Source organism: Pseudophryne corroboree, unplaced genomic scaffold (assembly GCF_028390025.1).
Source record: "Pseudophryne corroboree isolate aPseCor3 unplaced genomic scaffold, aPseCor3.hap2 scaffold_734, whole genome shotgun sequence".
Taxonomy (NCBI): Eukaryota; Metazoa; Chordata; class Amphibia; order Anura; family Myobatrachidae; genus Pseudophryne; species Pseudophryne corroboree.
Genome location: NW_026970315.1, coordinates 273225 through 300168, shown reverse-complemented (window position 1 = coordinate 300168; position 26944 = coordinate 273225). Strand labels below are relative to the sequence as shown.

General features: G+C 49.3%; 34 non-coding genes and 2 pseudogenes across 34 annotated transcripts; all 36 read left to right on the top strand.

The window, feature by feature from the left end:
• Positions 1-4287: 4287 nt before the first annotated feature.
• On the top strand, positions 4288-4450 carry LOC135040160 (U1 spliceosomal RNA). The gene has a single exon (XR_010234102.1). It is a non-coding gene; the product is annotated as a U1 spliceosomal RNA (small nuclear RNA).
• Positions 4451-5119: 669 nt separating this feature from the next.
• On the top strand, positions 5120-5283 carry LOC135040210 (U1 spliceosomal RNA). Its single transcript, XR_010234144.1, has one exon. It is a non-coding gene; the product is annotated as a U1 spliceosomal RNA (small nuclear RNA).
• Positions 5284-5435: 152 nt separating this feature from the next.
• Positions 5436-5596, top strand: LOC135040159 (U1 spliceosomal RNA). Its single transcript, XR_010234101.1, has one exon. It is a non-coding gene; the product is annotated as a U1 spliceosomal RNA (small nuclear RNA).
• Positions 5597-6268: 672 nt separating this feature from the next.
• Positions 6269-6432, top strand: LOC135040232 (U1 spliceosomal RNA). The gene has a single exon (XR_010234166.1). It is a non-coding gene; the product is annotated as a U1 spliceosomal RNA (small nuclear RNA).
• Positions 6433-6584: 152 nt separating this feature from the next.
• Positions 6585-6745, top strand: LOC135040155 (U1 spliceosomal RNA). Its single transcript, XR_010234097.1, has one exon. It is a non-coding gene; the product is annotated as a U1 spliceosomal RNA (small nuclear RNA).
• Positions 6746-7417: 672 nt separating this feature from the next.
• LOC135040206 (U1 spliceosomal RNA) lies at positions 7418-7581 on the top strand. The gene has a single exon (XR_010234140.1). It is a non-coding gene; the product is annotated as a U1 spliceosomal RNA (small nuclear RNA).
• Positions 7582-7733: 152 nt separating this feature from the next.
• On the top strand, positions 7734-7894 carry LOC135040165 (U1 spliceosomal RNA). Its single transcript, XR_010234107.1, has one exon. It is a non-coding gene; the product is annotated as a U1 spliceosomal RNA (small nuclear RNA).
• Positions 7895-8566: 672 nt separating this feature from the next.
• Positions 8567-8730, top strand: LOC135040205 (U1 spliceosomal RNA). Its single transcript, XR_010234139.1, has one exon. It is a non-coding gene; the product is annotated as a U1 spliceosomal RNA (small nuclear RNA).
• A 152-nt stretch (positions 8731-8882) lies between these two features.
• Positions 8883-9043, top strand: LOC135040154 (U1 spliceosomal RNA). Its single transcript, XR_010234096.1, has one exon. It is a non-coding gene; the product is annotated as a U1 spliceosomal RNA (small nuclear RNA).
• Positions 9044-9715: 672 nt separating this feature from the next.
• LOC135040225 (U1 spliceosomal RNA) lies at positions 9716-9879 on the top strand. Its single transcript, XR_010234159.1, has one exon. It is a non-coding gene; the product is annotated as a U1 spliceosomal RNA (small nuclear RNA).
• A 152-nt stretch (positions 9880-10031) lies between these two features.
• LOC135040170 (U1 spliceosomal RNA) lies at positions 10032-10194 on the top strand. The gene has a single exon (XR_010234110.1). It is a non-coding gene; the product is annotated as a U1 spliceosomal RNA (small nuclear RNA).
• Positions 10195-10865: 671 nt separating this feature from the next.
• On the top strand, positions 10866-11029 carry LOC135040219 (U1 spliceosomal RNA). Its single transcript, XR_010234153.1, has one exon. It is a non-coding gene; the product is annotated as a U1 spliceosomal RNA (small nuclear RNA).
• A 152-nt stretch (positions 11030-11181) lies between these two features.
• Positions 11182-11344, top strand: LOC135040158 (U1 spliceosomal RNA). The gene has a single exon (XR_010234100.1). It is a non-coding gene; the product is annotated as a U1 spliceosomal RNA (small nuclear RNA).
• A 671-nt stretch (positions 11345-12015) lies between these two features.
• LOC135040204 (U1 spliceosomal RNA) lies at positions 12016-12179 on the top strand. The gene has a single exon (XR_010234138.1). It is a non-coding gene; the product is annotated as a U1 spliceosomal RNA (small nuclear RNA).
• Positions 12180-12331: 152 nt separating this feature from the next.
• Positions 12332-12492, top strand: LOC135040153 (U1 spliceosomal RNA). The gene has a single exon (XR_010234095.1). It is a non-coding gene; the product is annotated as a U1 spliceosomal RNA (small nuclear RNA).
• Positions 12493-13164: 672 nt separating this feature from the next.
• LOC135040142 (U1 spliceosomal RNA) lies at positions 13165-13328 on the top strand. The gene has a single exon (XR_010234084.1). It is a non-coding gene; the product is annotated as a U1 spliceosomal RNA (small nuclear RNA).
• A 152-nt stretch (positions 13329-13480) lies between these two features.
• LOC135040152 (U1 spliceosomal RNA) lies at positions 13481-13641 on the top strand. The gene has a single exon (XR_010234094.1). It is a non-coding gene; the product is annotated as a U1 spliceosomal RNA (small nuclear RNA).
• Positions 13642-14312: 671 nt separating this feature from the next.
• Positions 14313-14476, top strand: LOC135040218 (U1 spliceosomal RNA). The gene has a single exon (XR_010234152.1). It is a non-coding gene; the product is annotated as a U1 spliceosomal RNA (small nuclear RNA).
• Positions 14477-14628: 152 nt separating this feature from the next.
• LOC135040195 (U1 spliceosomal RNA) lies at positions 14629-14792 on the top strand. Its single transcript, XR_010234129.1, has one exon. It is a non-coding gene; the product is annotated as a U1 spliceosomal RNA (small nuclear RNA).
• Positions 14793-15463: 671 nt separating this feature from the next.
• On the top strand, positions 15464-15627 carry LOC135040229 (U1 spliceosomal RNA). Its single transcript, XR_010234163.1, has one exon. It is a non-coding gene; the product is annotated as a U1 spliceosomal RNA (small nuclear RNA).
• Positions 15628-15779: 152 nt separating this feature from the next.
• LOC135040179 (U1 spliceosomal RNA) lies at positions 15780-15942 on the top strand. The gene has a single exon (XR_010234117.1). It is a non-coding gene; the product is annotated as a U1 spliceosomal RNA (small nuclear RNA).
• Positions 15943-16613: 671 nt separating this feature from the next.
• On the top strand, positions 16614-16777 carry LOC135040209 (U1 spliceosomal RNA). Its single transcript, XR_010234143.1, has one exon. It is a non-coding gene; the product is annotated as a U1 spliceosomal RNA (small nuclear RNA).
• Positions 16778-16929: 152 nt separating this feature from the next.
• On the top strand, positions 16930-17092 carry LOC135040188 (U1 spliceosomal RNA). Its single transcript, XR_010234124.1, has one exon. It is a non-coding gene; the product is annotated as a U1 spliceosomal RNA (small nuclear RNA).
• A 674-nt stretch (positions 17093-17766) lies between these two features.
• Positions 17767-17930, top strand: LOC135040208 (U1 spliceosomal RNA). The gene has a single exon (XR_010234142.1). It is a non-coding gene; the product is annotated as a U1 spliceosomal RNA (small nuclear RNA).
• Positions 17931-18082: 152 nt separating this feature from the next.
• LOC135040187 (U1 spliceosomal RNA) lies at positions 18083-18245 on the top strand. Its single transcript, XR_010234123.1, has one exon. It is a non-coding gene; the product is annotated as a U1 spliceosomal RNA (small nuclear RNA).
• A 674-nt stretch (positions 18246-18919) lies between these two features.
• On the top strand, positions 18920-19083 carry LOC135040215 (U1 spliceosomal RNA). The gene has a single exon (XR_010234150.1). It is a non-coding gene; the product is annotated as a U1 spliceosomal RNA (small nuclear RNA).
• Positions 19084-19235: 152 nt separating this feature from the next.
• LOC135040167 (U1 spliceosomal RNA) lies at positions 19236-19398 on the top strand. Its single transcript, XR_010234108.1, has one exon. It is a non-coding gene; the product is annotated as a U1 spliceosomal RNA (small nuclear RNA).
• Positions 19399-20069: 671 nt separating this feature from the next.
• On the top strand, positions 20070-20233 carry LOC135040147 (U1 spliceosomal RNA). The gene has a single exon (XR_010234089.1). It is a non-coding gene; the product is annotated as a U1 spliceosomal RNA (small nuclear RNA).
• A 971-nt stretch (positions 20234-21204) lies between these two features.
• Positions 21205-21368, top strand: LOC135040216 (U1 spliceosomal RNA). Its single transcript, XR_010234151.1, has one exon. It is a non-coding gene; the product is annotated as a U1 spliceosomal RNA (small nuclear RNA).
• Positions 21369-21520: 152 nt separating this feature from the next.
• Positions 21521-21672, top strand: LOC135040190 (U1 spliceosomal RNA; annotated as a pseudogene).
• A 685-nt stretch (positions 21673-22357) lies between these two features.
• Positions 22358-22521, top strand: LOC135040214 (U1 spliceosomal RNA). The gene has a single exon (XR_010234149.1). It is a non-coding gene; the product is annotated as a U1 spliceosomal RNA (small nuclear RNA).
• Positions 22522-22673: 152 nt separating this feature from the next.
• LOC135040169 (U1 spliceosomal RNA) lies at positions 22674-22815 on the top strand (annotated as a pseudogene).
• Positions 22816-23505: 690 nt separating this feature from the next.
• LOC135040207 (U1 spliceosomal RNA) lies at positions 23506-23669 on the top strand. The gene has a single exon (XR_010234141.1). It is a non-coding gene; the product is annotated as a U1 spliceosomal RNA (small nuclear RNA).
• A 152-nt stretch (positions 23670-23821) lies between these two features.
• Positions 23822-23984, top strand: LOC135040161 (U1 spliceosomal RNA). The gene has a single exon (XR_010234103.1). It is a non-coding gene; the product is annotated as a U1 spliceosomal RNA (small nuclear RNA).
• Positions 23985-24655: 671 nt separating this feature from the next.
• Positions 24656-24819, top strand: LOC135040222 (U1 spliceosomal RNA). The gene has a single exon (XR_010234156.1). It is a non-coding gene; the product is annotated as a U1 spliceosomal RNA (small nuclear RNA).
• A 152-nt stretch (positions 24820-24971) lies between these two features.
• Positions 24972-25134, top strand: LOC135040157 (U1 spliceosomal RNA). The gene has a single exon (XR_010234099.1). It is a non-coding gene; the product is annotated as a U1 spliceosomal RNA (small nuclear RNA).
• The last annotated feature ends 1810 nt before the right edge of the window (positions 25135-26944 follow it).

Sequence of the window (26944 nt, the reverse complement as noted above, 5' to 3'; positions counted from 1 at the left end):
AATGCAAATTGAAACATTATTGCATAGTATGTGATTTTGAAGTACTTTTTTGAAGTTTTGAATGATATAGACCCAGTTTAATCTTTGTGGAATGCCTGGTTGTTGTTTTTAAGGTAATTTATTGCCTGGCATTTGAGGGGGTGGGGTGTGGTTACAGATTTCAATTATTGGTTTCACTTGTAATAGTCTTCTACTTAAGTCCAATGGTGTAGGCTGTGCAAAGCCATTTGGCTGTGCATTTATTGATCTAAGCGTGCATTTTTATCAAAGCGTGATAAAATTGACACATAACAGCAGCGTTCAATCAGCGTTAATTTATCTTCAGCTGATATTGATTGTGAATTGACGTTTCTTCTCTTCTTGTCACCTACAGGTAATTACAATTGACTACAACCACCAATATATTCTGCTGCACTATATCTATATATGCAAAGCTAATTCTGCTGGGTTATGCAAATTGAAACATTATTGCATAGTATGTGATTTTGAAGTACTTTTTTTAAAGTTTTGAATGATATAGACCCAGTTTAATCTTTGTGGAATGCCTGGTTGTTGTTTTTAAGGTAATTTATTGCCTGGCATTTGAGGGGGTGGGGTGTGGTTACAGATTTCAATTATTGGTTTCACTTGTAATAGTCTTCTACTTAAGTCCAATGGTGTAGGCTGTGCAAAGCCGTTTGGCTGTGCATTTATTGATCTAAGCGTGCATTTTTATCAAAGCGTGATAAAATTGACACATAACAGCAGTGTTCAATCAGCATTAATTTATCTTCAGCTGATATCGATTGTGAATTGACGTTTCTTCTCTTCTTGTCACCTACAGGTAATTACAATTGACTACAACCACCAATATATTCTGCTGCACTATATCTATATATGCAAAGCTAATTCTGCTGGGTAATGCAAATTGAAACATTATTGCATAGTATGTGATTTTGAAGTACTTTTTTGAAGTTTTGAATGATATAGACCCAGTTTAATCTTTGTGGAATGCCTGGTTGTTGTTTTTAAGGTAATTTATTGCCTGGCATTTGAGGGGGTGGGGTGTGGTTACAGATTTCAATTATTGGTTTCACTTGTAATAGTCTTCTACTTAAGTCCAATGGTGTAGGCTGTGCAAAGCCATTTGGCTGTGCATTTATTGATCTAAGCGTGCATTTTTATCAAAGCGTGATAAAATTGACACATAACAGCAGTGTTCAATCAGCGTTCAATCGAAGTGAAAAAGAAGGAAAACAGAAGCACACCAATCTAACAAAACAAAGAAAACTGAAGAACTAATAACAAATGTGAGTCACTTACTCCTCAGATCACTCACCTCCTTATTGTTGCATCTGATTACATAACACAGAACTACCTTACTTGGACATTTCATAAACCATCCATTTCACCTACAAATGCCTGTATCTGTATTATTGTAATTTTGTTTTTTAAGCACAGCTGCACCAATGCAATTTTACCTGCAAACACTTAAAACATCTAACATAATTACCATTGCTTCTTAAACCTCTCACAATCCTTTCATTTCTTACACTCCAAATACTTTTCTGCACCCACTTTATCTACGCTTTTGACTCATTTCATACTAAATCTACACCCCTTGAGCCTACACTGCTTTTCTCACCTGCATTTCTGCAATTCTTCTGCTCGGATTGCCTAACAGTCTCCTCTCCTACTTCCACTTTCCCTCAACCTATTTACCTACTTAACACTATGTCAAGGTTTTCTTATACTCCCCACATCACTCAGTGTCTACCTAATAATGTATCTTTAGCCTTCCCCCCTAGTCTCCTCCACCTCCTCCTCTCTCCCCTCCTCTGTCTCCCCTCCATCCCTCTGTTTCCTTCCCCCACCTTTCCTGTTACCCCACTTTCATTCACCTCTGCCCCATGGTCCTGCTACCCCACAACTCAGCCCTGCTCCCTCTCTCCCTTCCCTGTCACCTCCCCACACCCCCATCCACATCATACTGACCTCCCTCCCTGCCCACCTCCTGCAGTTTCCCCTCCTAGCTCAGGCACCCGTACCATCACTACTCTCTCATCATCCCTGCCCTCAAAGTTAATCCCACCTCATCGCTACAGCAACCCTGAAAATCTAATTCACATCTCTCCCACAAACTCATACCCCCTATCCTGTGCCCTCTGGAATGCCAGATCTGTTTATAACAAACTGGTCCCCACTCATGACCTTTTCATTTCCAACTCCCTACACCTACTAGCCAATACTGAAACTTGGATTACGCCCTCTGACACTACTTCTGCTGCTGCTCTCTCTGCTGGGGGCCTTACATTCACACACACACCCCGACCTGGGGGTCACCATGGGGGTGGTGTTGGGGTCCTTTTACCTTCTAGTTACTCCTACCAACTCATACCACCAGAACCATCCCTTATATTCTCTACATTTGAGGTCCACGCCATATGCCTCTTCCAACCAGTAGCTGTCATTTACCGCCCCCCTGGCACTGCTTCCAAATTAATCGACAACTTTGCTTCCTGGCTTCCTCACTTCCTCTCTTCTGACATTCCCACCATTATCCTAGGCGATTTCAACATCCCTATTGACATCCCCACAGAATCCCCTGCCTCTAAACTCCTTAACCTCACCTCTTCACTTGGTCTCTCCCAGTGGACCTCCTCACCCTCCCATGTGAATGGGAGCTCACTGGATCTGGTCTTCACTCACCGCTGTGATATTTCTGATTTTTCCAACTCCCCATTTCCCCTCTCTGACCACCACCTGCTCTCCTTCAACCTATCTCTCTCGACTTCCCCATCTCTACCTCCTAAGGCTACCATCACTAAGCGTAACATTGAAGCTATTGACACCACATTCCTTTCCTCCCTGTTTGACTCACTTCTCTCTCCTATTCTCTCTCTCTCATGCCCTGAACAAGCCACTTCCACATACAATGCTTCCCTTACTTCTGCTCTTGACTCTGTTGCTCCACCAACCACTATTCACCCTCGCAAATTAACACCTCAACCCTGGCACACCAAATGCATCAGATATCTGCAAAAATGCTCACGTACTGCTGAGCGACACTGGAGGAAATCACGCTCTAAGGCAGACTTCCTCCATTTCAAACTTATGCTCTCATCCTTCAGTGCTGCCCTTTCTCTTGCTAAACAGTCATACTTCAAGAACCTCATCTCCTCCCAGTCTTCCAACCCCCGGCGCCTCTTTGCCACTCTCAACTCACTCCTCTGCCCACCTCCACCTCGTCTCCCGTCCTCACTCTCTGCTCTTGACTTTGCCACTTACTTCACATCCAAAATTGACTCCATACGTCAGGACATCACATCACACCAGACTATCAGTAACCAGCCTTCTCCCACCCCTTACCAACCCTCCCCATCCCTCGCACCAACTCTGTCATCTTTCTCCCATGCATCTGGAGAGGAAGTCATGGCCCTCATTCGTTCCTGTCCCCTCACCACCTCCCCACTTGACCCAATCCCCTCCCGCCTCCTTTGCCACCTCTCTTCTTCTGCTTTTTCCCATCTTTCCCACCTTCTCAATCTCTCCCTCTCATCAGGCACTGTCCCCTCTGCCTTCAAGCACGCTCTCATCTCTCCTATTCTTAAAAAACCTACCCTTGATCCAAACATTCTCTCCAACTACCGACCCATCTCTCTCCTCCCTTTTGCCTCCAAACTCCTTGAGCGTATTGTCTACAACCACCTTACTTCCTTTCTTTCCTCACACTCACTGCTTGACCCATTCCAGTCTGGCTTCCGTCCTCTCCACTCCACTGAAGCTGCCCTTACAAAAGTATGCAATGACCTCCATGCTGCTAAATCTAAGGGACACTACTCTCTACTTATTCTACTTGATCTCTCTGCTGCTTTTGACACTGTGGACCATCCTCTCCTACTGCAAATCCTTCACTCCATTGGTCTGCGTAACACAGCCCTCTCTTGGTTGTCGTCCTACCTTTCTGACCGTTCATTCTCTGTCTCCTCTCATGACTCTACCTCCCCCTCACTTCCACTAACTGTAGGGGTACCCCAAGGTTCTGTCCTTGGTCCTCTTCTCTTCTCTCTCTATACGTCCTCACTAGGTAAGCTCATTAGTTCTTTTGGTTTCCAATATCATCTCTATGCTGATGACACTCAAATCTATCTTTCCTCTCCAGACCTCTCCCCTACTCTCCTCTTTGTCTCAGATCTTCCTCTAGCCTTGTTCTTCTTTCGAGAGTTTCCTTGTGCTGCCTCAGTTGGATCTCCTTCACTTGACAGGGGGGTGCCCGAGCAGCGACCCTCCCCAGCTCTAGCCCAACTCCTATTTACCTGCCAGGTGAGATACTATGATCATGAAGGTGCTTCTCCCTGGGCAAGGCTCACCCATTGCACTCTGGGTGTGCTGCTCCTGCGATTTCCCCAAATGTGGGAAACTTGACTGCATAATTTGTGTTTCCCCTGGTCGGCTCTCGTATAATTCAGATCTCTTTGTCTCAGGTCTCTCTCCAGCCTAGTTTGCTGTGTGTTTCCACTTCTCTTTTCTTGAGCCGCTCCCTTCTATGCCCTTGCGCACTATCCTGACTACTCCCGTATGCTTAATTTGTGCCTTCCAACGCACAATGCGAACTACAGGTAGTGCTGCAGGGCCCACACCATTTTACTTCCCTTACAGAGCAGCTCTGGAGCTGTTACAGTGCCCAGCTGCTGCAAGAAATCAGCTTGAATGCTTCAGGGGCTGGGGCATAGCCAACATGAGCCCCACACCGAAGGAGGGTGGAGGTGTTTAATGCGAACTAGGGGTCATCCAAGCGCCGCAAAAGGCCGCCATGACCTGCATACCCCTTTTCTCTTTTCATATGCAGACGAGGGTTGAAGCCAACTTTGACCCACTGCTTGGATGACATCACCATATGCAAATCCATCTGCTGCAGGCCTTCCCCCAGGAATGCTTGCACTAGTTGTTGCATTTGGTTTGTTGTTTGGGGGTGCTTCAGTATTAGGCAGCCTTCTGCCCTCCCATGTTCATCTGAAAATGTGTTCTCCCTGCAGTTGTTGTCCCCAGATGAGAGTTCCCTTGTGCTGCCTCAGTTGAATCTCCTTTACTTGACAGAGATGTGCCTGAGCAGCGGCCCTCCCCAGCCCTATCCCAAATCATACTTATTTTGCATAGGAGATACCATGGTCATGAAGATTGTTCTCCCAGGGTGAGGTTCATTCATTGCATTCTGGGTATGCTGTCCCCTATGATTTCCCCAAATGTGGGAAACTCGACTGCATTATTTGTGGTAGTGGGGGACTGTGTTTGTTCTTTCCTCTGGTCAGCTCTGGTAAAAGTCAGATTTATTTGTCTCAGATCTTCCTCTAGTCTTGTTCTTCTTTCGAGAGTTTCCTTGTGCTGCCTCAGTTGGATCTCCTTCATTTGACAGGGGGGTGCCCGAGCAGTGACCCTCCCCAGCTCTAGCCCAACTCCTACTTACCTGCCAGGTGAGATACTATGATCATGAAGGTGCTTCTCCCAGGGCAAGGCTCACCCATTGCACTCTGGGTGTGCTGCTCCTGCGATTTTCCCAAATGTGGGAAACTTGACTGCATAATTTGTGTTTCCCTGGTCGGCTCTCGTATAATTCAGATCTCTTTGTCTCAGGTCTCTCTCCAGCTTAGTTTGCTGTCTGTTTCCACTTCTCTTTTCTTGAGCCGCTCCCTTCTATGCCCTTGCGCACTATCCTGACTTCTCCCGTATGCTTAATTTGTGCCTTCCAACGCACAATGCGAACTACAGGTAGTGCTGCAGGACCCACACCCTTTTACTTGCCTTACAGAGCAGCTCTGGAGCTGTTACAGTGCCCAGCTGCTGCAAGAAATCAGCTTTAATGCTTCAGGGGCTGGGGCATAGCCAACATGAGCCCCACACCGAAGGAGGGTGGAGGTGTTTAATGCGAACTAGGGGTCATCCAAGCGCCGCAAAAGGCCGCCATGCCCTGCATACCCCTTTTCTCTTTTCATATGCAGATGAGGGTTCCAGCCAACTTTGACCCACTGCTTGGATGACTTCACCGTATGCAAATCCGTCTTCTGCAGACCTTCCCCCAGGAATGCTTGTACTAGTTGTTGCATTTGGTTTGTTGCTTGGGGGTGCTTCAGTATTAGGCAGCCTTCTGCCCTCCCATGTTCATCTGAAAATATGTGTCCTCCGTGCAGTTGTTGTCCCCAGATGAGAGTTCCCTTGTGCTGCCTCAGTTGAATCTCCTTTACTTGACAGAGTTGTGCCTGAGCAGCGGCACTCCCCAGCCCTATCCCAAATCATACTTATTTTGCATAGGAGATACCATGGTCATGAAGATTATTCTCCCAGGGTGAGGTTCATTCATTGCATTCTGGGTATGCTGACCCCTATGATTTCCCCAAATGTGGGAAACTCGACAGCATTATTTGTGGTAGTGGGGGACTGTGTTTGTTCTTTCCTCTGGTCAGCTCTGGTAAAAGTCAGATTTATTTGTCTCAGATCTTCCTCTAGCCTTGTTCTTCTTTCGAGAGTTTCCTTGTGCTGCCTCAGTTGGATCTCCTTCATTTGACAGGGGGGTGCCCGAGCAGCGACCCTCCCCAGCTCTAGCCCAACTCCTACTTACCTGCCAGGTGAGATACTATGATCATGAAGGTGCTTCTCCCAGGGCAAGGCTCACCCATTGCACTCTGGGTGTGCTGCTCCTGCGATTTCCCCAAATGTGGGAAACTTGACTGCATAATTTGTGTTTCCCTGGTCGGCTCTCGTATAATTCAGATCTCTTTGTCTCAGGTCTCTCTCCAGCTTAGTTTGCTGTCTGTTTCCACTTCTCTTTTCTTGAGCCGCTCCCTTCTATGCCCTTGCGCACTATCCTGACTTCTCCCGTATGCTTAATTTGTGCCTTCCAACGCACAATGCGAACTACAGGTAGTGCTGCAGGGCCCACACCCTTTTACTTGCCTTAGAGAGCAGCTCTGGAGCTGTTACAGTGCCCAGCTGCTGCAAGAAATCAGCTTGAATGCTTCAGGGGCTGGGGCATAGCCAACATGAGCCCCACACCGAAGGAGGGTGGAGGTGTTTAATGCGAACTAGGGGTCATCCAAGCGCCGCAAAAGGCTGCCATGCCCTGCATACCCCTTTTCTCTTTTCATATGCAGATGAGGGTTCCAGCCAACTTTGACCCACTGCTTGGATGACTTCACCGTATGCAAATCCGTCTTCTGCAGACCTTCCCCCAGGAATGCTTGTACTAGTTGTTGCATTTGGTTTGTTGTTTGGGGGTGCTTCAGTATTAGGCAGCCTTCAGCCCTCCCATGTTCATCTGAAAATATGTGTTCTCCCTGCAGTTGTTGTCCCCAGATGAGAGTTCCCTTGTGCTGCCTCAGTTGAATCTCCTTTACTTGACAGAGTTGTGCCTGAGCAGCGGCACTCCCCAGCCCTATCCCAAATCATACTTATTTTGCATAGGAGATACCATGGTCATGAAGATTGTTCTCCCAGGGTGAGGTTCATTCATTGCATTCTGGGTATGCTGACCCCTATGATTTCCCCAAATGTGGGAAACTCGACTGCATTATTTGTGGTAGTGGGGGACTGTGTTTGTTCTTTCCTCTGGTCAGCTCTGGTAAAAGTCAGATTTATTTGTCTCAGATCTTCCTCTAGCCTTGTTCTTCTTTCGAGAGTTTCCTTGTGCTGCCTCAGTTGGATCTCCTTCGTTTGACAGGGGGGTGCCCGAGCAGCGACCCTCCCCAGCTCTAGCCCAACTCCTTCTTACCTGCCAGGTGAGATATTATGATCATGAAGGTGCTTCTCCCAGGGCAAGGCTCACCCATTGCACTCTGGGTGTGCTGCTCCTGCGATTTCCCCAAATGTGGGAAACTTGACTGCATAATTTGTGTTTCCCTGGTCGGCTCTCGTATAATTCAGATCTCTTTGTCTCAGGTCTCTCTCCAGCTTAGTTTGCTGTCTGTTTCCACTTCTCTTTTCTTGAGCCGCTCCCTTCTATGCCCTTGCGCACTATCCTGACTTCTCCCGTATGCTTAATTTGTGCCTTCCAACGCACAATGCGAACTACAGGTAGTGCTGCAGGGCCCACACCCTTTTACTTGCCTTACAGAGCAGCTCTGGAGCTGTTACAGTGCCCAGCTGCTGCAAGAAATCAGCTTTAATGCTTCAGGGGCTGGGGCATAGCCAACATGAGCCCCACACCGAAGGAGGGTGGAGGTGTTTAATGCGAACTAGGGGTCATCCAAGCGCCGCAAAAGGCCGCCATGCCCTGCATACCCCTTTTCTCTTTTCATATGCAGATGAGGGTTCCAGCAAACTTTGACCCACTGCTTGGATGACTTCACCGTATGCAAATCCGTCTTCTGCAGACCTTCCCCCAGGAATGCTTGTACTAGTTGTTGCATTTGGTTTGTTGTTTGGGGGTGCTTCAGTATTAGGCAGCCTTCTGCCCTCCCATGTTCATCTGAAAATATGTGTTCTCCCTGCAGTTGTTGTCCCCAGATGAGAGTTCCCTTGTGCTGCCTCAGTTGAATCTCCTTTACTTGACAGAGTTGTGCCTGAGCAGCGGCACTCCCCAGCCCTATCCCAAATCATACTTATTTTGCATAGGAGATACCATGGTCATGAAGATTGTTCTCCCAGGGTGAGGTTCATTCATTGCATTCTGGGTATGCTGACCCCTATGATTTCCCCAAATGTGGGAAACTCGACTGCATTATTTGTGGTAGTGGGGGACTGTGTTTGTTCTTTCCTCTGGTCAGCTCTGGTAAAAGTCAGATTTATTTGTCTCAGATCTTCCTCTAGCCTTGTTCTTCTTTCGAGAGTTTCCTTGTGCTGCCTCAGTTGTATCTCCTTCATTTGATAGGGGGGTGCCCGAGCAGCGACCCTCCCCAGCTCTAGCCCAACTCCTACTTACCTGCCAGGTGAGATACTATGATCATGAAGGTGCTTCTCCCAGGGCAAGGCTCACCCATTGCACTCTGGGTGTGCTGCTCCTGCGATTTCCCCAAATGTGGGAAACTTGACTGCATAATTTGTGTTTCCCTGGTCGGCTCTCGTATAATTCAGATCTCTTTGTCTCAGGTCTCTCTCCAGCTTAGTTTGCTGTCTGTTTCCACTTCTCTTTTCTTGAGCCGCTCCCTTCTATGCCCTTGCGCACTATCCTGACTTCTCCCGTATGCTTAATTTGTGCCTTCCAACGCACAATGCGAACTACAGGTAGTGCTGCAGGGCCCACACCCTTTTACTTGCCTTACAGAGCAGCTCTGGAGCTGTTACAGTGCCCAGCTGCTGCAAGAAATCAGCTTTAATGCTTCAGGGGCTGGGGCATAGCCAACATGAGCCCCACACCGAAGGAGGGTGGAGGTGTTTAATGCGAACTAGGGGTCATCCAAGCGCCGCAAAAGGCCGCCATGCCCTGCATACCCCTTTTCTCTTTTCATATGCAGATGAGGGTTCCAGCCAACTTTGACCCACTGCTTGGATGACTTCACCGTATGCAAATCCGTCTTCTGCAGACCTTCCCCCAGGAATGCTTGTACTAGTTGTTGCATTTGGTTTGTTGTTTGGGGGTGCTTCAGTATTAGGCAGCCTTCTGCCCTCCCATGTTCATCTGAAAATATGTGTTCTCCCTGCAGTTGTTGTCCCCAGATGAGAGTTCCCTTGTGCTGCCTCAGTTGAATCTCCTTTACTTGACAGAGTTGTGCCTGAGCAGCGGCACTCCCCAGCCCTATCCCAAATCATACTTATTTTGCATAGGAGATACCATGGTCATGAAGTTTGTTCTCCCAGGGTGAGGTTCATTCATTGCATTCTGGGTATGCTGGCACCTGTGATTTCCCCAAATGTGGGAAACTCGACTGCATTATTTGTGGTAGTGGGGGACTGTGTTTGTGCTTTCCTCTGGTCAGCTCTGGTAAAAGTCAGATTTCTTTGTCTCAGATCTTCCTCTAGCCTTGTTCTTCTTTCGAGAGTTCCCTTGTGCTGCCTCAGTTGGGTCACCTTCACTTGACAGGGGGGTGCCCGAGCAGCGACCCTCCCCAGCTCTAGCCCAACTCCTACTTACCTGCCAGGTGATATACTATGATCAGGAAGGTGCTTCTCCCAGGGCAAGGCTCACCCATTGCACTCTGGGTGTGCTGATCCTGCGATTTCCCCAAATTTGGGAAACTTGACTGCATAATTTGTGTTTCCCCTGGTCGGCTCTCGTATAATTCAGATCTCTTTGTCTCAGGTCTCTCTCCAGCCTAGTTTGCTGTCTGTTTCCACTTCTCTTTTCTTGAGCCGCTCCCTTCTATGCCCTTGCGCACTATCCTGACTTCTCCCGTAAGCTTAATTTGTGCCTTCCAACGCACAATGCGAACTACAGGTAGCGCTGCAGGGCCCACACCCTTTTACTTGCCTTACAGAGCAGCTCTGGAGCTGTTACAGTGCCCAGCTGCTGCAAGAAATCAGCTTGAATGCTTCAGGGGCTGGGGCATAGCCAACATGAGCCCCACACCGAAGGAGGGTGGAGGTGTTTAATGCGAACTAGGGGTCATCCAAGCGCCGCAAAAGGACGCCATGCCCTGCATACCCCTTTTCTCTTTTCATATGCAGACGAGGGTTAAAGCCAACTTTGACCCACTGCTTGGATGACATCACCATATGCAAATCCATCTGCTGCAGGCCTTCCCCCAGGAATGCTTGCACTAGTTGTTGCATTTGGTTTGTTGTTTGGGGGTGCTTCAGTATTAGGCAGCCTTCTGCCCTCCCATGTTCATCTGAAAATATGTGTTCTCCCTGCAGTTGTTGTCCCCAGATGAGAGTTCCCTTGTGCTGCCTCAGTTGAATCTCCTTTACTTGACAGAGATGTGCCTGAGCAGCGGCCCTCCCCAGCCCTATCCCAAATCATACTTATTTTGCATAGGAGATACCATGGTCATGAAGATTGTTCTCCCAGGGTGAGGTTCATTCATTGCATTCTGGGTATGCTGATCCCTATGATTTCCCCAAATGTGGGAATCTCAACTGCATTATTTGTGGTAGTGGGGGACTGTGTTTGTTCTTTCCTCTGGTCAGCTCTGGTAAAAGTCAGATTTATTTGTCTCAGATCTTCCTCTAGCCTTGTTCTTCTTTTGAGAGTTTCCTTGTGCTGCCTCAGTTGGATCTCCTTCACTTGACAGGGGGGTGCCCGAGCAGCGACCCTCCCCAGCTCTAGCCCAACTCCTACTTACCTGCCAGGTGAGATACTATGATCATGAAGGTGCTTCTCCCAGGGCAAGGCTCACCCATTGCACTCTGGGTGTGCTGCTCCTGCGATTTCCCCAAATGTGGGAAACTTGACTGCATAATTTGTGTTTCCCCTGGTCGGCTCTCGTATAATTCAGATCTCTTTGTCTCAGGTCTCTCTCCAGCTTAGTTTGCTGTCTGTTTCCACTTCTCTTTTCTTGAGCCGCTCCCTTCTATGCCCTTGCGCACTATCCTGACTTCTCCCGTATGCTTAATTTGTGCCTTCCAACGCACAATGCGAACTACAGGTAGTGCTTCAGGGCCCACACCCTTTTACTTGCCTTACAGAGCAGCTCTGGAGCTGTTACAGTGCCCAGCTGCTGCAAGAAATCAGCTTTAATGCTTCAGGGGCTGGGGCATAGCCAACATGAGCCCCACACCGAAGGAGGGTGGAGGTGTTTAATGCGAACTAGGGGTCATCCAAGCGCCGCAAAAGGCCGCCATGCCCTGCACGCCCCTTTTCTCTTTTCATATGCAGATGAGGGTCCCAGCCAACTTTGACCCACTGCTTGGATGACTTCACCGTATGCAAATCCGTCTTCTGCAGACCTTCCCCCAGGAATGCTTGTACTAGTTGTTGCATTTGGTTTGTTGTTTGGGGGTGCTTCAGTATTAGGCAGCCTTCTGCCCTCCCATGTTCATCTGAAAATATGTGTTCTCCCTGCAGTTGTTGTCCCCAGATGAGAGTTCCCTTGTGCTGCCTCAGTTGAATCTCCTATACTTGACAGAGTTATGCCTGAGCAGCGGCACTCCCCAGCCCTATCCCAAATCATACTTATTTTGCATAGGAGATACCATGGTCATGAAGATTGTTCTCCCAGGGTGAGGTTCATTCATTGCATTCTGGGTATGCTGACCCCTATGATTTCCCCAAATGTGGGAAACTCGACTGCATTATTTGTGGTAGTGGGGGACTGTGTTTGTTCTTTCCTCTGGTCAGCTCTGGTAAAAGTCAGATTTATTTGTCTCAGATCTTCCTCTAGCCTTGTTCTTCTTTCGAGAGTTTCCTTGTGCTGCCTCAGTTGGATCTCCTTCATTTGACAGGGGGGTGCCCGAGCAGCGACCCTCCCCAGCTCTAGCCCAACTCCTACTTACCTGCCAGGTGAGATACTATGATCATGAAGGTGCTTCTCCCAGGGCAAGGCTCACCCATTGCACTCTGGGTGTGCTGCTCCTGCGATTTCCCCAAATGTGGGAAACTTGACTGCATAATTTGTGTTTCCCTGGTCGGCTCTCGTATAATTCAGATCTCTTTGTCTCAGGTCTCTCTCCAGCTTAGTTTGCTGTCTGTTTCCACTTCTCTTTTCTTGAGCCGCTCCCTTCTATGCCTTTGCGCACTATCCTGACTTCTCCCGTATGCTTAATTTGTGCCTTCCAACGCATAATGCGAACTACAGGTAGTGCTGCAGGGCCCACACCCTTTTACTTGCCTTACAGAGCAGCTCTGGAGCTGTTACAATGCCCAGCTGCTGCAAGAAATCAGCTTGAATGCTTCAGTGGCTGGGGCATAGCCAACATGAGCCCCACACCGAAGGAGGGTGGAGGTGTTTAATGCGAACTAGGGGTCATCCAAGCGCCGCAAAAGGCCGCCATGCCCTGCATACCCCTTTTCTCTTATCATATGCAGACGAGGGTTGAAGCCAACTTTGACCCACTGCTTGGATGACATCACCATATGCAAATCCATCTGCTGCAGGCCTTCCCCCAGGAATGCTTGCACTAGTTGTTGCATTTGGTTTGTTGTTTGGGGGTGCTTCAGTATTAGGCAGCCTTCTGCCCTCCCATGTTCATCTGAAAATATGTGTTCTCCCTGCAGTTGTTGTCCCCAGATGAGAGTTCCCTTGTGCTGCCTCAGTTGAATCTCCTTTACTTGACAGAGATGTGCCTGAGCAGCGGTCCTCCCCAGCCCTATCCCAAATCATTCTTATTTTGCATAGGAGATACCATGGTCATGAAGATTGTTCTCCCAGGGTGAGGTTCATTCATTGCATTCTGGGTATGCTGACCCTTATGATTTCCCCAAATGTGGGAAACTCGACTGCATTATTTGTGGTAGTGGGGAACTGTGTTTGTTCTTTCCTCTGGTAAGCTCTGGTAAAAGTCCGATTTCTTTGTCTCAGATCTTCCTCTAGCCTTGTTCTTCTTTCGAGAGTTTCCTTGTGCTGCCTCAGTTGGATCTCCTTCATTTGACAGGGGGGTGCCCGGGCAGCGACCCTCCCCAGCTCTAGCCCAGCTCCTACTTACCTGCCAGGTGAGATACTATGATCATGAAGGTGCTTCTCCCAGGGCAAGGCTCACCCATTGCACTCTGGGTGTGCTGCTCCTGCGATTTCCCCAAATGTGGGAAACTTGACTGCATAATTTGTGTTTCCCTGGTCGGCTCTCGTATAATTCAGATCTCTTTGTCTCAGGTCTCTCTCCAGCTTAGTTTGCTGTTTGTTTCCACTTCTATTTTCTTGAGCCGCTCCCTTCTATGCCCTTGCGCACTATCCTGACTTCTCCCGTATGCTTAATTTGTGCCTTCCAACGCACAATGCAAACTACAGGTAGTGCTGCAGGGCCCACACCCTTTTACTTGCCTTACAGAGCAGCTCTGGAGCTGTTAAGTGCCCAGCTGCTGCAAGAAATCAGCTTGAATGCTTCAGGGGCTGGGGCACAGCCAACATGAGCCCCACACCGAAGGAGGCTGGAGGTGTTTAATGCGAACTAGGGGTCATCCAAGCGCCGCAAAAGGCCGCCATGCCCTGCATACCCCTTTTCTCTTTTCATATGCAGATGAGGGTTCCAGCCAACTTTGACCCACTGCTTGGATGACATCACCGTATGCAAATCCGTCTTCTGCAGACCTTCCCCCAGGAATGCTTGTACTAGTTGTTGCATTTGGTCTGTTGTTTGGGGGTGCTTCAGTATTAGGCAGCCTTCTGCCCTCCCATGTCCATCTGAAAATATGTGTTCTCCCTGCAGTTGTTGTCCCCAGATGAGAGTTCCCTTGTGCTGCCTCAGTTGAATCTCCTTTACTTGACAGAGTTGTGCCTGAGCAGAGGCACTCCCCAGCCCTATCCCAAATCATACTTATTTTGCATAGGAGATACCATGGTCATGAAGTTTGTTCTCCCAGGGTGAGGTTCATTCATTGCATTCTGGGTATGCTGACCCCTGTGATTTCCCCAAATGTGGGAAACTTGACTGCATTATTTGTGGTAGTGGGGGACTGTGTTTGTGCTTTCCTCTGGTCAGCTCTGGTAAAAGTCCGATTTCTTTGTCTCAGATCTGCCTCTAGCCTTGTTCTTCTTTCGAGAGTTCCCTTGTGCTGCCTCAGTTGGATCTCCTTCACTTGACAGGGGGGTGCCCGAGCAGCGACCCTCCCCAGCTCTAGCCCAACTCCTACTAACCTGCCAGGTGATATACTATGATCAGGAAGGTGCTTCTCCCAGGACAAGGCTCCCCGCATTGCACTCTGGGTGTGCTGATCCTGCGATTTCCCCAAATTTGGGAAACTTGATTGCATAATTTGTGTTTCCCCTGGTCGGCTCTCGTATAATTCAGATCTCTTTGTCTCAGGTCTCTCTCCAGCCTAGTTTGCTGTCTGTTTCCACTTCTCTTTTCTTGAGCCGCTCCCTTCTATGCCCTTGCGCACTATCCTGACTTCTCCCGTCTGCTTACTTTGTGCCTTCCAACGCACAATGCGAACTACAGGTAGTGCTGCAGGGCCCACACCCTTTTACTTGCCTTACAGAGCAGCTCTGGAGCTGTTACAGTGCCCAACTGCTGCAAGAAATCAGCTTGAATGCTTCAAGGGCTGGGGCATAGCCAACATGAGCCCCACACCGAAGGAGGGTGGAGGTGTTTAATGCGAACTAGGGGTCATCCAAGCGCTGCAAAAGGCCGCCATGCCCTGCACGCCCCTTTTCTCTTTTCATATGCACATGAGGGTTGAAGCCAACTTTGACCCACTGCTTGGATGACATCACCATATGCAAATCCATCTGCTGCAGGCCTTCCCCCAGGAATGCTTGCACTAGTTGTTGCATTTGGTTTGTTGTTTGGGGGTGCTTCAGTATTAGGCAGCCTTCTGCCCTCCCATGTTCATCTGAAAATATGTGTTCTCCCTGCAGTTGTTGTCCCCAGATGAGAGTTCCCTTGTGCTGCCTCAGTTGAATCTCCTTTACTTGACAGAGATGTGCCTGAACAGCGGCCCTCCCCAGCCCTATCCCAAATCATACTTATTTTGCATAGGAGATACCATGGTCATGAAGATTGTTCTCCCAGGGTGAGGTTCATTCATTGCATTCTGGGTATGCTGACCCCTGTGATTTCCCGAAATGTGGGTAACTCGACTGCATTATTTGTGGAAGTGGGGGACTGTGTTTGTGCTTTCTTCTGGTCAGCTCTGGTAAAAGTCCGATTTCTTTGTCTCAGATCTTCCTCTAGCCTTGTTCCTCTTTCGAGAGTTTCCTTGTGCTGCCTCAGTTGGATCTCCTTCACTTGACAGGGGGGTGCCCGAGCAGCGACCCTCCCCAGCTCTAGCCCAACTCCTACTTACCTGCCAGGTGAGATACTATGATCATGAAGGTGCTTCTCCCAGGGCAAGGCTCACCCATTGCACTCTGGGTGTGCTGCTCCTGCGATTTCCTCAAATGTGGGAAGCTTGACTACATAATTTGTGTTTCCCCTGGTTGGCTCTCGTATAATTCAGATCTCTTTGTCTCAGGTCTCTCTCCAGCCTAGTTTGCTGTCTGTTTCCACTTCTCTTTTCTTGAGCCGCTCCCTTCTATGCCCTTGCGCACTATCCTGACTTCTCCCGTCTGCTTAATTTGTGCCTTCCAACGCACAATGCGAACTACAGGTAGTGCTGCAGGGCCCACACCCTTTTACTTGCCTTACAGAGCAGCTCTGGAGCTGTTACAGTGCCCAGCTGCTGCAAGAAATCAGTTTGAATGCTTCAGGGGCTGGGGCATAGCCAACATGAGCCCCACACCGAAGGAGGGTGGAGGTGTTTAATGCGAACTAGGGGTCATCAAAGCGCCGCAAAAGGCCGCCATGCCCTGCACGCCCCTTTTCTCTTTTCATATGCAGACGAGGGTTAAAGCCAACTTTGACCCACTGCTTGGATGACATCACCATATGCAAATTCATCTGCTGCAGGCCTTCCCCCAGGAATGCTTGCACTAGTTGTTGCATTTGGTTTGTTGTTTGGGGGTGCTTCAGTATTAGGCAGCCTTCTGCCCTCCCATGTTCATCTGAAAATATGTGTTCTCCCTGCAGTTGTTGTCCCCAGATGAGAGTTCCCTTGTGCTGCCTCAGTTGAATCTCCTTTACTTGACAGAGATGTGCCTGAGCAGCGGCCCTCCCTAGCCCTATCCCAAAACATACTTATTTTGCATAGGAGATACCATGGTCATGAAGATTGTTCTCCTAGGGTGAGGTTCATTCATTGCATTCTGGGAATGCTGACCTCTGTGATTTCCCCAAATGTGGGAAACTCGACTGCATTATTTGTGGTAGTGGGGGACTGTGTTTGTGCTTTCCTCTGGTCAGCTCTGGTAAAAGTCAGATTTCTTTGTCTCAGATCTTCCTCTAGCCTTGTTCTTCTTTCGAGAGTTCCCTTGTGCTGCCTCAGTTGGATCTCCTTCACTTGACAGGGGGGTGCCCGAGCAGCGACCCTCCCCAGCTCTAACCCAACTCCTACTTACCTGCCAGGTGAGATACTATGATCATGAAGGTGCTTCTCCCAGGGCAAGGCTCACCCATTGCACTCTAAGTGTGCTGCCCCTGCGATTTCTCCAAATGTGGGAAACTTGACTGCATAATTTATGTTTCCCCTGGTCGGCTCTCGTATAATTCAGATCTCTTTGTCTCAGTTCTCTCTCCAGCCTTGTTTGCTGTCTGTTTCCATTTCTTTTTTCTTGAGCCTCTCCCTTCTATACCCTTGTGCACTATCCTGACTTCTCCTCCCGTCTGCTTACTTTGTGCCTTCTAATGCACAATGCAAACTACAGGTAGTGCTGCAGGGCCCACACCCTTTTACTTGCCTTACAGAGCAGCTCTGGAGCTGTTACAGTGCCCAGCTGCTGCAAGAAATAAGTTTGAATGCTTCAGGGGCTGGGTCATGGCCAACATGAGCCCCACACCGAAGGAGGGTGGGGGTGTTTAATGCGAACTATGGGTCATCCAAGCGCCGCAAAAGGCCGCCATGCCCTGCATACCCCTTTTCTCTTTTCATATGCAGATGAGGGTTCCAGCCAACTTTGGCCCACTGCTTGGATGACATCACCATATGCAAATCCATCTGCTGCAGGCCTTCCCCCAGGAATGCTTGCACTAGTTGTTGCATTTGGTTTGTTGTTTGGGGGTGCTTCAGTATTAGGCAGCCTTCTGCCCTCCCATGTTCATCTGAAAATATGTGTTCTCCCTGCAGTTGTTGTCCCCAGATGAGAGTTCCCTTGTGCTGCCTCAGTTGAATCTCCTTTACTTGACAGAGATGTGCCTGAGCAGCGGCCCTCCCCAGCCCTATCCCAAAACATACTTATTTTGCATAGGAGATACCATGGTCATGAAGATTGTTCTCCTAGGGTGAGGTTCATTCATTGCATTCTGGGAATGCTGACCTCTGTGATTTCCCCAAATGTGGGAAACTCGACTGCATTATTTGTGGTAGTGGGGGACTGTGTTTGTGCTTTCCTCTGGTCAGCTCTGGTAAAAGTCAGATTTCTTTGTCTCAGATCTTCTTCTAGCCTTGTTCTTCTTTCGAGAATTCCCTTGTGCTGCCTCAGTTGGATCTCCTTCACTTGACAGGGGGGTGCCCGAGCAGCGACCCTCCCCAGCTCTAACCCAACTCCTACTTACCTGCCAGGTGAGATACTATGATCATGAAGGTGCTTCTCCCAGGGCAAGGCTCACCCATTGCACTCTAAGTGTGCTGCCCCTGCGATTTCTCCAAATGTGGGAAACTTGACTGCATAATTTATGTTTCCCCTGGTCGGCTCTCGTATAATTCAGATCTCTTTGTCTCAGTTCTCTCTCCAGCCTTGTTTGCTGTCTGTTTCCACTTCTTTTTTCTTGAGCCCCTCCCTTCTATACCCTTGTGCACTATCCTGACTTCTCCTCCCGTCTGCTTACTTTGTGCCTTCTAATGCACAATGCAAACTACAGGTAGTGCTGCAGGGCCCACACCCTTTTACTTGCCTTACAGAGCAGCTCTGGAGCTGTTACAGTGCCCAGCTGCTGCAAGAAATAAGTTTGAATGCTTCAGGGGCTGGGTCATGGCCAACATGAGCCCCACACCGAAGGAGGGTGGGGGTGTTTAATGCGAACTATGGGTCATCCAAGCGCCGCAAAAGGCCGCCATGCCCTGCATACCCCTTTTCTCTTTTCATATGCAGATGAGGGTTCCAGCCAACTTTTGCCCACTGCTTGGATGACATCACCGTATGCAAATCCGTCTTCTACAGACCTTCCCCCAGGAATGCTTTTATTAGTTGTTGCATTTGGTTTGTTGTTTGGGGGTGCTTCAGTATTAGGCAGCCTTCTGCCCTCCCATGTTCATCTGAAAATATGTGTTCTCCCTTCAGTTGTTGTCCCCAGATGAGAGTTCCCTTGTGCTGCCTCAGTTGAATCTCCTTTACTTGACAGAGATGTGCCTGAGCAGCGGCCCTCCCCAGCCCTATCCCAAATCATACTTATTTTGCATAGGAGATACCATGGTCATGAAGATTGTTCTTCCAGGGTGAGGTTCATTCATTGCATTCTGGGTATGCTGACCCCTGTGATTTCCCCAAATGTGGGAAACTCGACTGCATTATTTGTGGTAGTGGGGGACTGTGTTTGTGCTTTCTTCTGGTCAGCTCTGGTAAAAGTCAGATTTCTTTGTCTCAGATCTTCCTCTAGCCTTGTTCTTCTTTCGACATTTCCCTTGTGCTACCTCAGTTGGATCTCCTTCACTTGACAGGGGGGTGCCCGAGCAGCGACCCTCCCCAGCTCTAGCCCAACTCCTACTTACCTGCCAGGTGATATACTATGATCAGGAAGGTGCTTCTCCCAGGGCAAGGCTCACCCATTGCACTCTGGGTGTGCTGATCCTGCGATTTCCCCAAATGTGGGAAACTTGACTGCATAATTTGTGTTTCCCCTGGTCGGCTCTCGTATAATTCAGATCTCTTTGTCTCAGGTCTCTCTCCAGCCTAGTTTGCTGTCTGTTTCCACTTCTCTTTTCTTGAGCCGCTCCCTTCTATGCCCTTGCGCACTATCCTGACTTCTCCCGTCTGCTTAATTTGTGCCTTCCAACGCACAATGCGAACTACAGGTAGTGCTGCAGGGCCCACACCCTTTTACTTGCCTTACAGAGCAGCTCTGGAGCTGTTACAGTGCCCAGCTGCTGCAAGAAATCAGTTTGAATGCTTCAGGGGCTGGGGCATAGCCAACATGAGCCCCACACCGAAGGAGGGTGGAGGTGTTTAATGCGAACTAGGGGTCATCAAAGCGCCGCAAAAGGCCGCCATGCCCTGCACGCCCCTTTTCTCTTTTCATATGCAGACGAGGGTTGAAGCCAACTTTGACCCACTGCTTGGATGACATCACCATATGCAAATCCATCTGCTGCAGGCCTTCCCCCAGGAATGCTTGCACTAGTTCTTGCATTTGGTTTGTTGTTTGGGGGTGCTTCAGTATTAGGCAGCCTTCTGCCCTCCCATGTTCATCTGAAAATATGTGTTCTCCCTGGAGTTGTTGTCCCCAGATGAGAGTTCCCTTGTGCTGCCTCAGTTGAATTTCCTTTACTTGACAGAGATGTGCCTGAGCAGCGGCCCTCCCCAGCCCTATCCCAAATCATACTTATTTTGCATAGGAGATACCATGGTCATGAAGATTGTTCTCCCAGGGTGAGGTTCATTCATTGCATTCTGGGTATGCTGACTCCAGTTTTTTCCCCAAATGTGGGAAACTCGACTGCATTATTTGTGGTAGTGGGGGACTGTGTTTGTGCTTTCCTCTGATCAGCACTGGTAAAAGTCAGATTTCTTTGTCTCAGATCTTCCTCTAGCCTTGTTCTTCTTTCGAGAGTTCCCTTGTGCTGCCTGAGTTGGATCTCCTTAACTTGACAGGGGGGTGCCCGAGCAACGACCCTCCCCAGCTCTAGCCCAACTCCTACTATACTATGATCAGGAAGGTGCTTCTCCCAGGGCAAGGCTCACCCATTGCACTCTGGGTGTGCTGATCCTGCAATTTCCACAAATGTGGGAAACTTGACTGCATAATTTGTGTTTCCCCTGGTCGGCTCTCGTATAATTCAGATCTCTTTGTCTCAGGTCTCTCTCCAGCCTAGTTTGCTGTCTGTTTCCACTTCTCTTTTCTTTAGCCGCTCCCTTCTATGCCCTTGCGCACTATCCTGACTTCTCCCGTCTGCTTACTTTGTGCCTTCCAACGCACAATGCGAACTACAGGTAGTGCTGCAGGGCCCACACCCTTTTACTTGCCTTACAGAGCAGCTCTGGAGCTGTTACAGTGCCCAACTGCTGCAAGAAATCAGCTTGAATGCTTCAGGGGCTGGGGCATAGCCAACATGAGCCCCACACCGAAGGAGGGTGGGGGTGTTTAATGCGAACTAGGGGTCATCCAAGCGCTGCAAAAGGCCGCCATGCCCTGCATACCGCTTTTCTCTTTTCATATGCAAATGAGGGTTCCAGCCAACTTTAGCCCACTGCTTGGATGACATCACCGTATGCAAATCCGTCTTCTGAAGACCTTCCCCCAGGAATGCTTGTACTAGTTGTTGCATTTGGTTTGTTGTTTGGGGGTGCTTCAGTATTAGGCAGCCTTCTTCCCTCCCATGTTCATCTGAAAATATGTGTTCTCCCTGCAGTTGTTGTCCCCAGATGAGAGTTCCCTTGTGCTGCCTCAGTTGAATCTCCTTTACTTGACAGAGCTGTACCTGAGCAGCGGCCCTCCCCAGCCCTATCCCAAATCATTCTTATTTTGCATAGGAGATACTATGGTCATGAAGATTGTACTCCCAGGGTGAGGTTCATTCATTGCATTCTGGGTATGCTGACCCCTGTGATTTCCCCAAATGTGGGAAACTCGACTGCATTATTTGTGGTAGTGGGGGACTGTGTTTGTGCTTTCCTCTGGTCAGCTCTGGTAAAAGTCAGATTTATTTGTCTCAGATCTTCCTCTAGCCTTGTTCTTCTTTCGAGAGTTCCCTTGTGCTTCCTCAGTTGGATCTTTTTCACTTGACAGGGGGGTGCCCGAGCAGCGACCCTCCCCAGCTCTAACCCAACTCCTACTTACCTGCCAGGTGAGATACTATGATCATGAAGGTGCTTCTCCCAGGGCAAGGCTCACAAATTGCACTCTAAGTGTGCTGCCCCTGCGATTTCTCCAAATGTGGGAAACTTGACTGCATAATTTATGTTTCCCCTGGTCGGCTCATGTATAATTCAGATCTCTTTGTCTCAGTTCTCTCTCCAGCCTTGTTTGCTGTCTGTTTCCACTTCTTTTTTCTTGAGCCCCTCCCTTCTATACCCTTGTGCACTATCCTGACTTCTCCTCCCGTCTGCTTACTTTGTGCCTTCTAATGCACAATGCAAACTAAAGGTAGTGCTGCAGGGCCCACACCCTTTTACTTGCCTTACAGAGCAGCTCTGGAGCTGTTACAGTGCCCAGCTGCTGCAAGAAATAAGTTTGAATGCTTCAGGGGCTGGGTCATGGCCAACATGAGCCCCACACCGAAGGAGGGTGGGGGTGTTTAATGCGAACTATGGGTCATCCAAGCGCCGCAAAAGGCCGCCATGCCCTGCATACCCCTTTTCTCTTTTCAAATGCAGATGAGGGTTCCAGCCAACTTTGGCCCACTGCTTGGATGACATCACCGTATGCAAATCCGTCTTCTACAGACCTTCCCCCAGGAATGCTTGTATTAGTTGTTGCATTTGGTTTGTTGTTTGGGGGTGCTTCAGTATTAGGCAGCCTTCTGCCCTCCCATGTTCATCTGAAAATATGTGTTCTCCCTTCAGTTGTTGTCCCCAGATGAGAGTTCCCTTGTGCTGCCTCAGTTGAATCTCCTTTACTTGACAGAGATGTGCCTGAGCAGCGGCCCTCCCCAGCCCTATCCCAAATCATACTTATTTTGCATAGGAGATACCATGGTCATGAAGATTGTTCTTCCAGGGTGAGGTTCATTCATTGCATTCTGGGTATGCTGACCCCTGTGATTTCCCCAAATGTGGGAAACTCGACTGCATTATTTGTGGTAGTGGGGGACTGTGTTTGTGCTTTCTTCTGGTCAGCTCTGGTAAAAGTCAGATTTCTTTGTCTCAGATCTTCCTCTAGCCTTGTTCTTCTTTCGACATTTCCCTTGTGCTACCTCAGTTGGATCTCCTTCACTTGACAGGGGGGTGCCCGAGCAGCGACCCTCCCCAGCTCTAGCCCAACTCCTACTTACCTGCCAGGTGATATACTATGATCAGGAAGGTGCTTCTCCCAGGGCAAGGCTCACCCATTGCACTCTGGGTGTGCTGATCCTGCGATTTCCCCAAATGTGGGAAACTTGACTGCATAATTTGTGTTTCCCCTGGTCGGCTCTCGTATAATTTAGATCTCTTTGTCTCAGGTCTCTCTCCAGCCTAGTTTGCTGTCTGTTTCCACTTCTCTTTTCTTGAGCCGCTCCCTTCTATGCCCTTGCGCACTATCCTGACTTCTCCCGTCTGCTTACTTTGTGCCTTCCAACGCACAATGCGAACTACAGGTAGTGCTGCAGGGCCCACACCCTTTTACTTGCCTTACAGAGCAGCTCTGGAGCTGTTACAGTGCCCAACTGCTGCAAGAAATCAGCTTGAATGCTTCAGGGGCTGGGGCATAGCCAACATGAGCCCCACACCGAAGGAGGGTGGGGGTGTTTAATGCGAACTAGGGGTCATCCAAGCCGCAAAAGGCCGCCATGCCCTGCATACCCCTTTTCTCTTTTCAGATGCAGATGAGGGTTCCAGCCAATTTTGGCCCACTGCTTGGATGACATCACCGTATGCAAATCCGTCTTCTGCAGACCTTCCCCCTGGAATGCTTGTACTAGTTGTTGCATTTGGTTTGTTGTTTGGGGGTGCTTCAGTATTAGGCAGCCTTCTGCCCTCCCATGTTCATCTGAAAATATGTGTTCTCCCTGCAGTTGTTGTCCCCAGATGAGAGTTCCCTTGTGCTGCCTCAGTTGAATCTCCTTTACTTGACAGAGATGTGCCTGAGCAGCGGCCCTCCCCAGCCCTATCCCAAAACATACTTATTTTGCATAGGAGATACCATGGTCATGAAGATTGTTCTCCTAGGGTGAGGTTCATTCATTGCATTCTGGGAATGCTGACCTCTGTGATTTCCCCAAATGTGGGAAACTCGACTGCATTATTTGTGGTAGTGGGGGACTGTGTTTGTGCTTTCCTCTGGTCAGCTCTGGTAAAAGTCAGATTTCTTTGTCTCAGATCTTCCTCTAGCATTGTTCTTCTTTCGAGAGTTCCCTTGTGCTGCCTCAGTTGGATCTCCTTCACTTGACAGGGGGGTGCCCGAGCAGCGACCCTCCCCAGCTCTAGCCCATCTCCTACTTACCTGCCAGGTGAGATACTATGATCAGGAAGGTGCTTCTCCCAGGGCAAGGATCACCCATTGCACTCTGGGTGTGCTGCTCCTGTGATTTCCCCAAATGTGGGACACTTGACTGCATAATTTGTGTTTCCTCTGGTCTGCTCTCGTATAATTCAGATCTCTTTGTCTCAGGTCTCTCTCCAGCCTAGTTTGCTGTCTGTTTCCACTTCTCTTTTCTTGAGCCGCTCCCTTCTATGCCCTTGCGCACTATCCTGACTTCTCCCGTCTGCTTAATTTGTGCCTTCCAACGCACAATGCGAACTACAGGTAGTGCTGCAGGTCCCACACCCTTTTATTTGCCTTACAGAGCAGCTCTGAAGCTGTTACAGTGCCCAACTGCTGCAAGAAATCAGCTTGAATGCTTCAGGGGCTGGGGCATAGCCAACATGAGCCCCACACCGAAGGAGGGTGGGGGTGTTTAATGCGAACTAGGGGTCATCCAAGCGCCGCAAAAGGCCACCATGCCCTGCATACCCCTTTTCTCTTTTCATATGCAGATGAGGGTTCCAGCCAATTTTGGCCCACTGCTTGGATGACATCACCGTATGCAAATCCGTCTTCTGCAGACCTTCCCCAAGGAATGCTTGTACTAGTTGTTGCATTTGGTTTGTTGTTTGGGGGTGCTTCAGTATTAGGCAGCCTTCTGCCCTCCCATGTTCATCTGAAAATATGTGTTCTCCCTGCAGTTGTTGTCCCCAGATGAGAGTTCCCTTGTGCTGCCTCAGTTGAATCTCCTTTACTTGACAGAGATGTGCCTGAGCAGCGGCCCTCCCCAGCCCTATCCCAAAACATACTTATTTTGCATAGGAGATACCATGGTCATGAAGATTGTTCTCCCAGGGTGAGGTTCATTTATTGCATTCTGGGTATGCTGACCCCTATGATTTCCCCTAATGTGGGAAACTCGACTGCATTATTTGTGGTAGTGGGGGACTGTGTTTGTTCTTTCCTCTGGTCAGCTCTGGTAAAAGTCAGATTTATTTGTCTCAGATCTTCCTCTAGCCTTGTTCTTCTTTCGAGAGTTTCCTTGTGCTGCCTCAGTTGGATCTCCTTCACTTGACAGGGGGGTGCCCGAGCAGCGACCCTCCCCAGCTCTAGCCCAACTCCTACTTACCTGCCAGGTGAGATACTATGATCATGAAGGTGCTTCTCCCAGGGCAAGGCTCACCCATTGCACTCTGGGTGTGCTGCTCCTGCGATTTCCCCAAATGTGGGAAACTTGACTGCATAATTTGTGTTTCCCCTGGTCGGCTCTCGTATAATTCAGATCTCTTTGTCTCAGGTCTCTCTCCAGCCTAGTTTGCTGTCTGTTTCCACTTCTCTTTTCTTGAGCCGCTCCCTTCTATGCCCTTGCGCACTATCCTGACTTCTCCCGTATGCTTAATTTGTGCCTTCCAACGCACAATGCGAACTACAGGTAGTGCTGCAGGGCCCACACCCTTTTACTTGCCTTACAGAGCAGCTCTGGAGCTGTTACAGTGCCCAGCTGCTGCAAGAAATCAGCTTGAATGCTTCAGGGGCTGGGGCATAGCCAACATGAGCCCCACACCGAAGGAGGGTGCAGGTGTTTAATGCGATAATCCTGTCTTCCAAGACCAGATTCTCACTCCATTGGTGGCTGCACAGTTCTCACCTCCTAGAGGGGCGATGGTTCGGGATCCAGGACTGGATCCTAGGGACCAAGGATGCAACCCTCCGAGGCTGGGAAGCAGTCACACAGGGGTAAAACATCCAAGGAAGATGGTCAAGTCAGGAAAGTTGTCTCCACATAAATGTTCTGGAGTTAAGGGCCATTTAATAACTGCAGACACAGTACGCACTGGGACGGGTGCCCAGCATCCTCTACGGACTAAGAGAAAAGGATTTACCGGTAGGTATTAAAATCCTATTTTCTCTAACGTCCTAGAGGATGCTGGGGACTCCGTAAGGACCATGTGGATAGACAGGCTCCGCAGGAGACATGGGTACTTTAAGAAAGACTTTAGTTCTGGGTGTACACTGGCTCCTCCCTCTATGCCCCTCCTCCAGACCTCAGTTTGATACTGTGCCCAGTGGAGACTGAGTGCTTTTCAGGAGCTCTCCTGAGCTTTCAGACAGAAAGTATTTTGTTAGGTTTTTAATTTTCAGCGAGCACTGCTGGCAACAGACTCCCTGCATCGAGGGACTGAGGGGAGAGAAGCAGCCCTACTCTCTGAGTTGCAAGGTCCTGCTTCTTAGGCTACTGGACACCATTTGCTCCAGAGGGATTGGTACACAGGATCTCACCCTCGCCGTCCGTCCCAGAGCCGCGCCTCCGTCCCCCTCGCAGAGCCGGAAGATAGAAGCCGGGTGAGTATGAGAAGAAAAGAGGACTTCAGAGGCGGCAGAAGATTTCATGATCTTCACTGAAGTAACGCACAGCACTGCAGCTGTGCGCCATTGCTCCCATACACCTCACATACTCCGGTCACTGTAAGGGTGCAGTGCGCAGGGGGGTGGGCGCCCTGGGCAGCAATATAAACCTCTTTTTGGCATAAATATAACACATATACAGCTGGGCACAGTATGAGCCCCCGCCAATTTTACAGTTTAAGCGGGACAGAAGCCCGCCGCCGAGGGTGCGGGGCTTCTCCCTCAGCACTCACCAGCGCCATTTTTTCTTCACAGCACCGCTGAGAGGAAGCTCCCCGGACTCTCCCCTGCTTATACCATGGTAGACAAGAGAGTTGAAAAGAGGGGGGGGGGGGGCACATAATTCGGCGCAAATTACATACAGCAGTACTACTGGGCAAACATTAAGTTACTGTGTTATTCCTGGGTTATATACCACTGGGGTGTGTGCTGGCATACTCTCTCTCTGTCTGTCTCTCCAAAGGGCGTTGTGGGGAAACTGTCTTCAGAAAAAGCATTCCCTGTGTGTGTGGTGTGTCGGTACACGTGTGTCGACATGTCTGAGGAAGAAGGCTATATTAGAGAGGAGCAGGAGCAAATGAATGTGGTGTCTCCGCCGACAGCTGATTGGATGGATATGTGGAATGTTTTAAATGCTAGTGTAAACTCATTGCACAAAAGATTTGACAAGGCTGAAGCTTTGGGACAG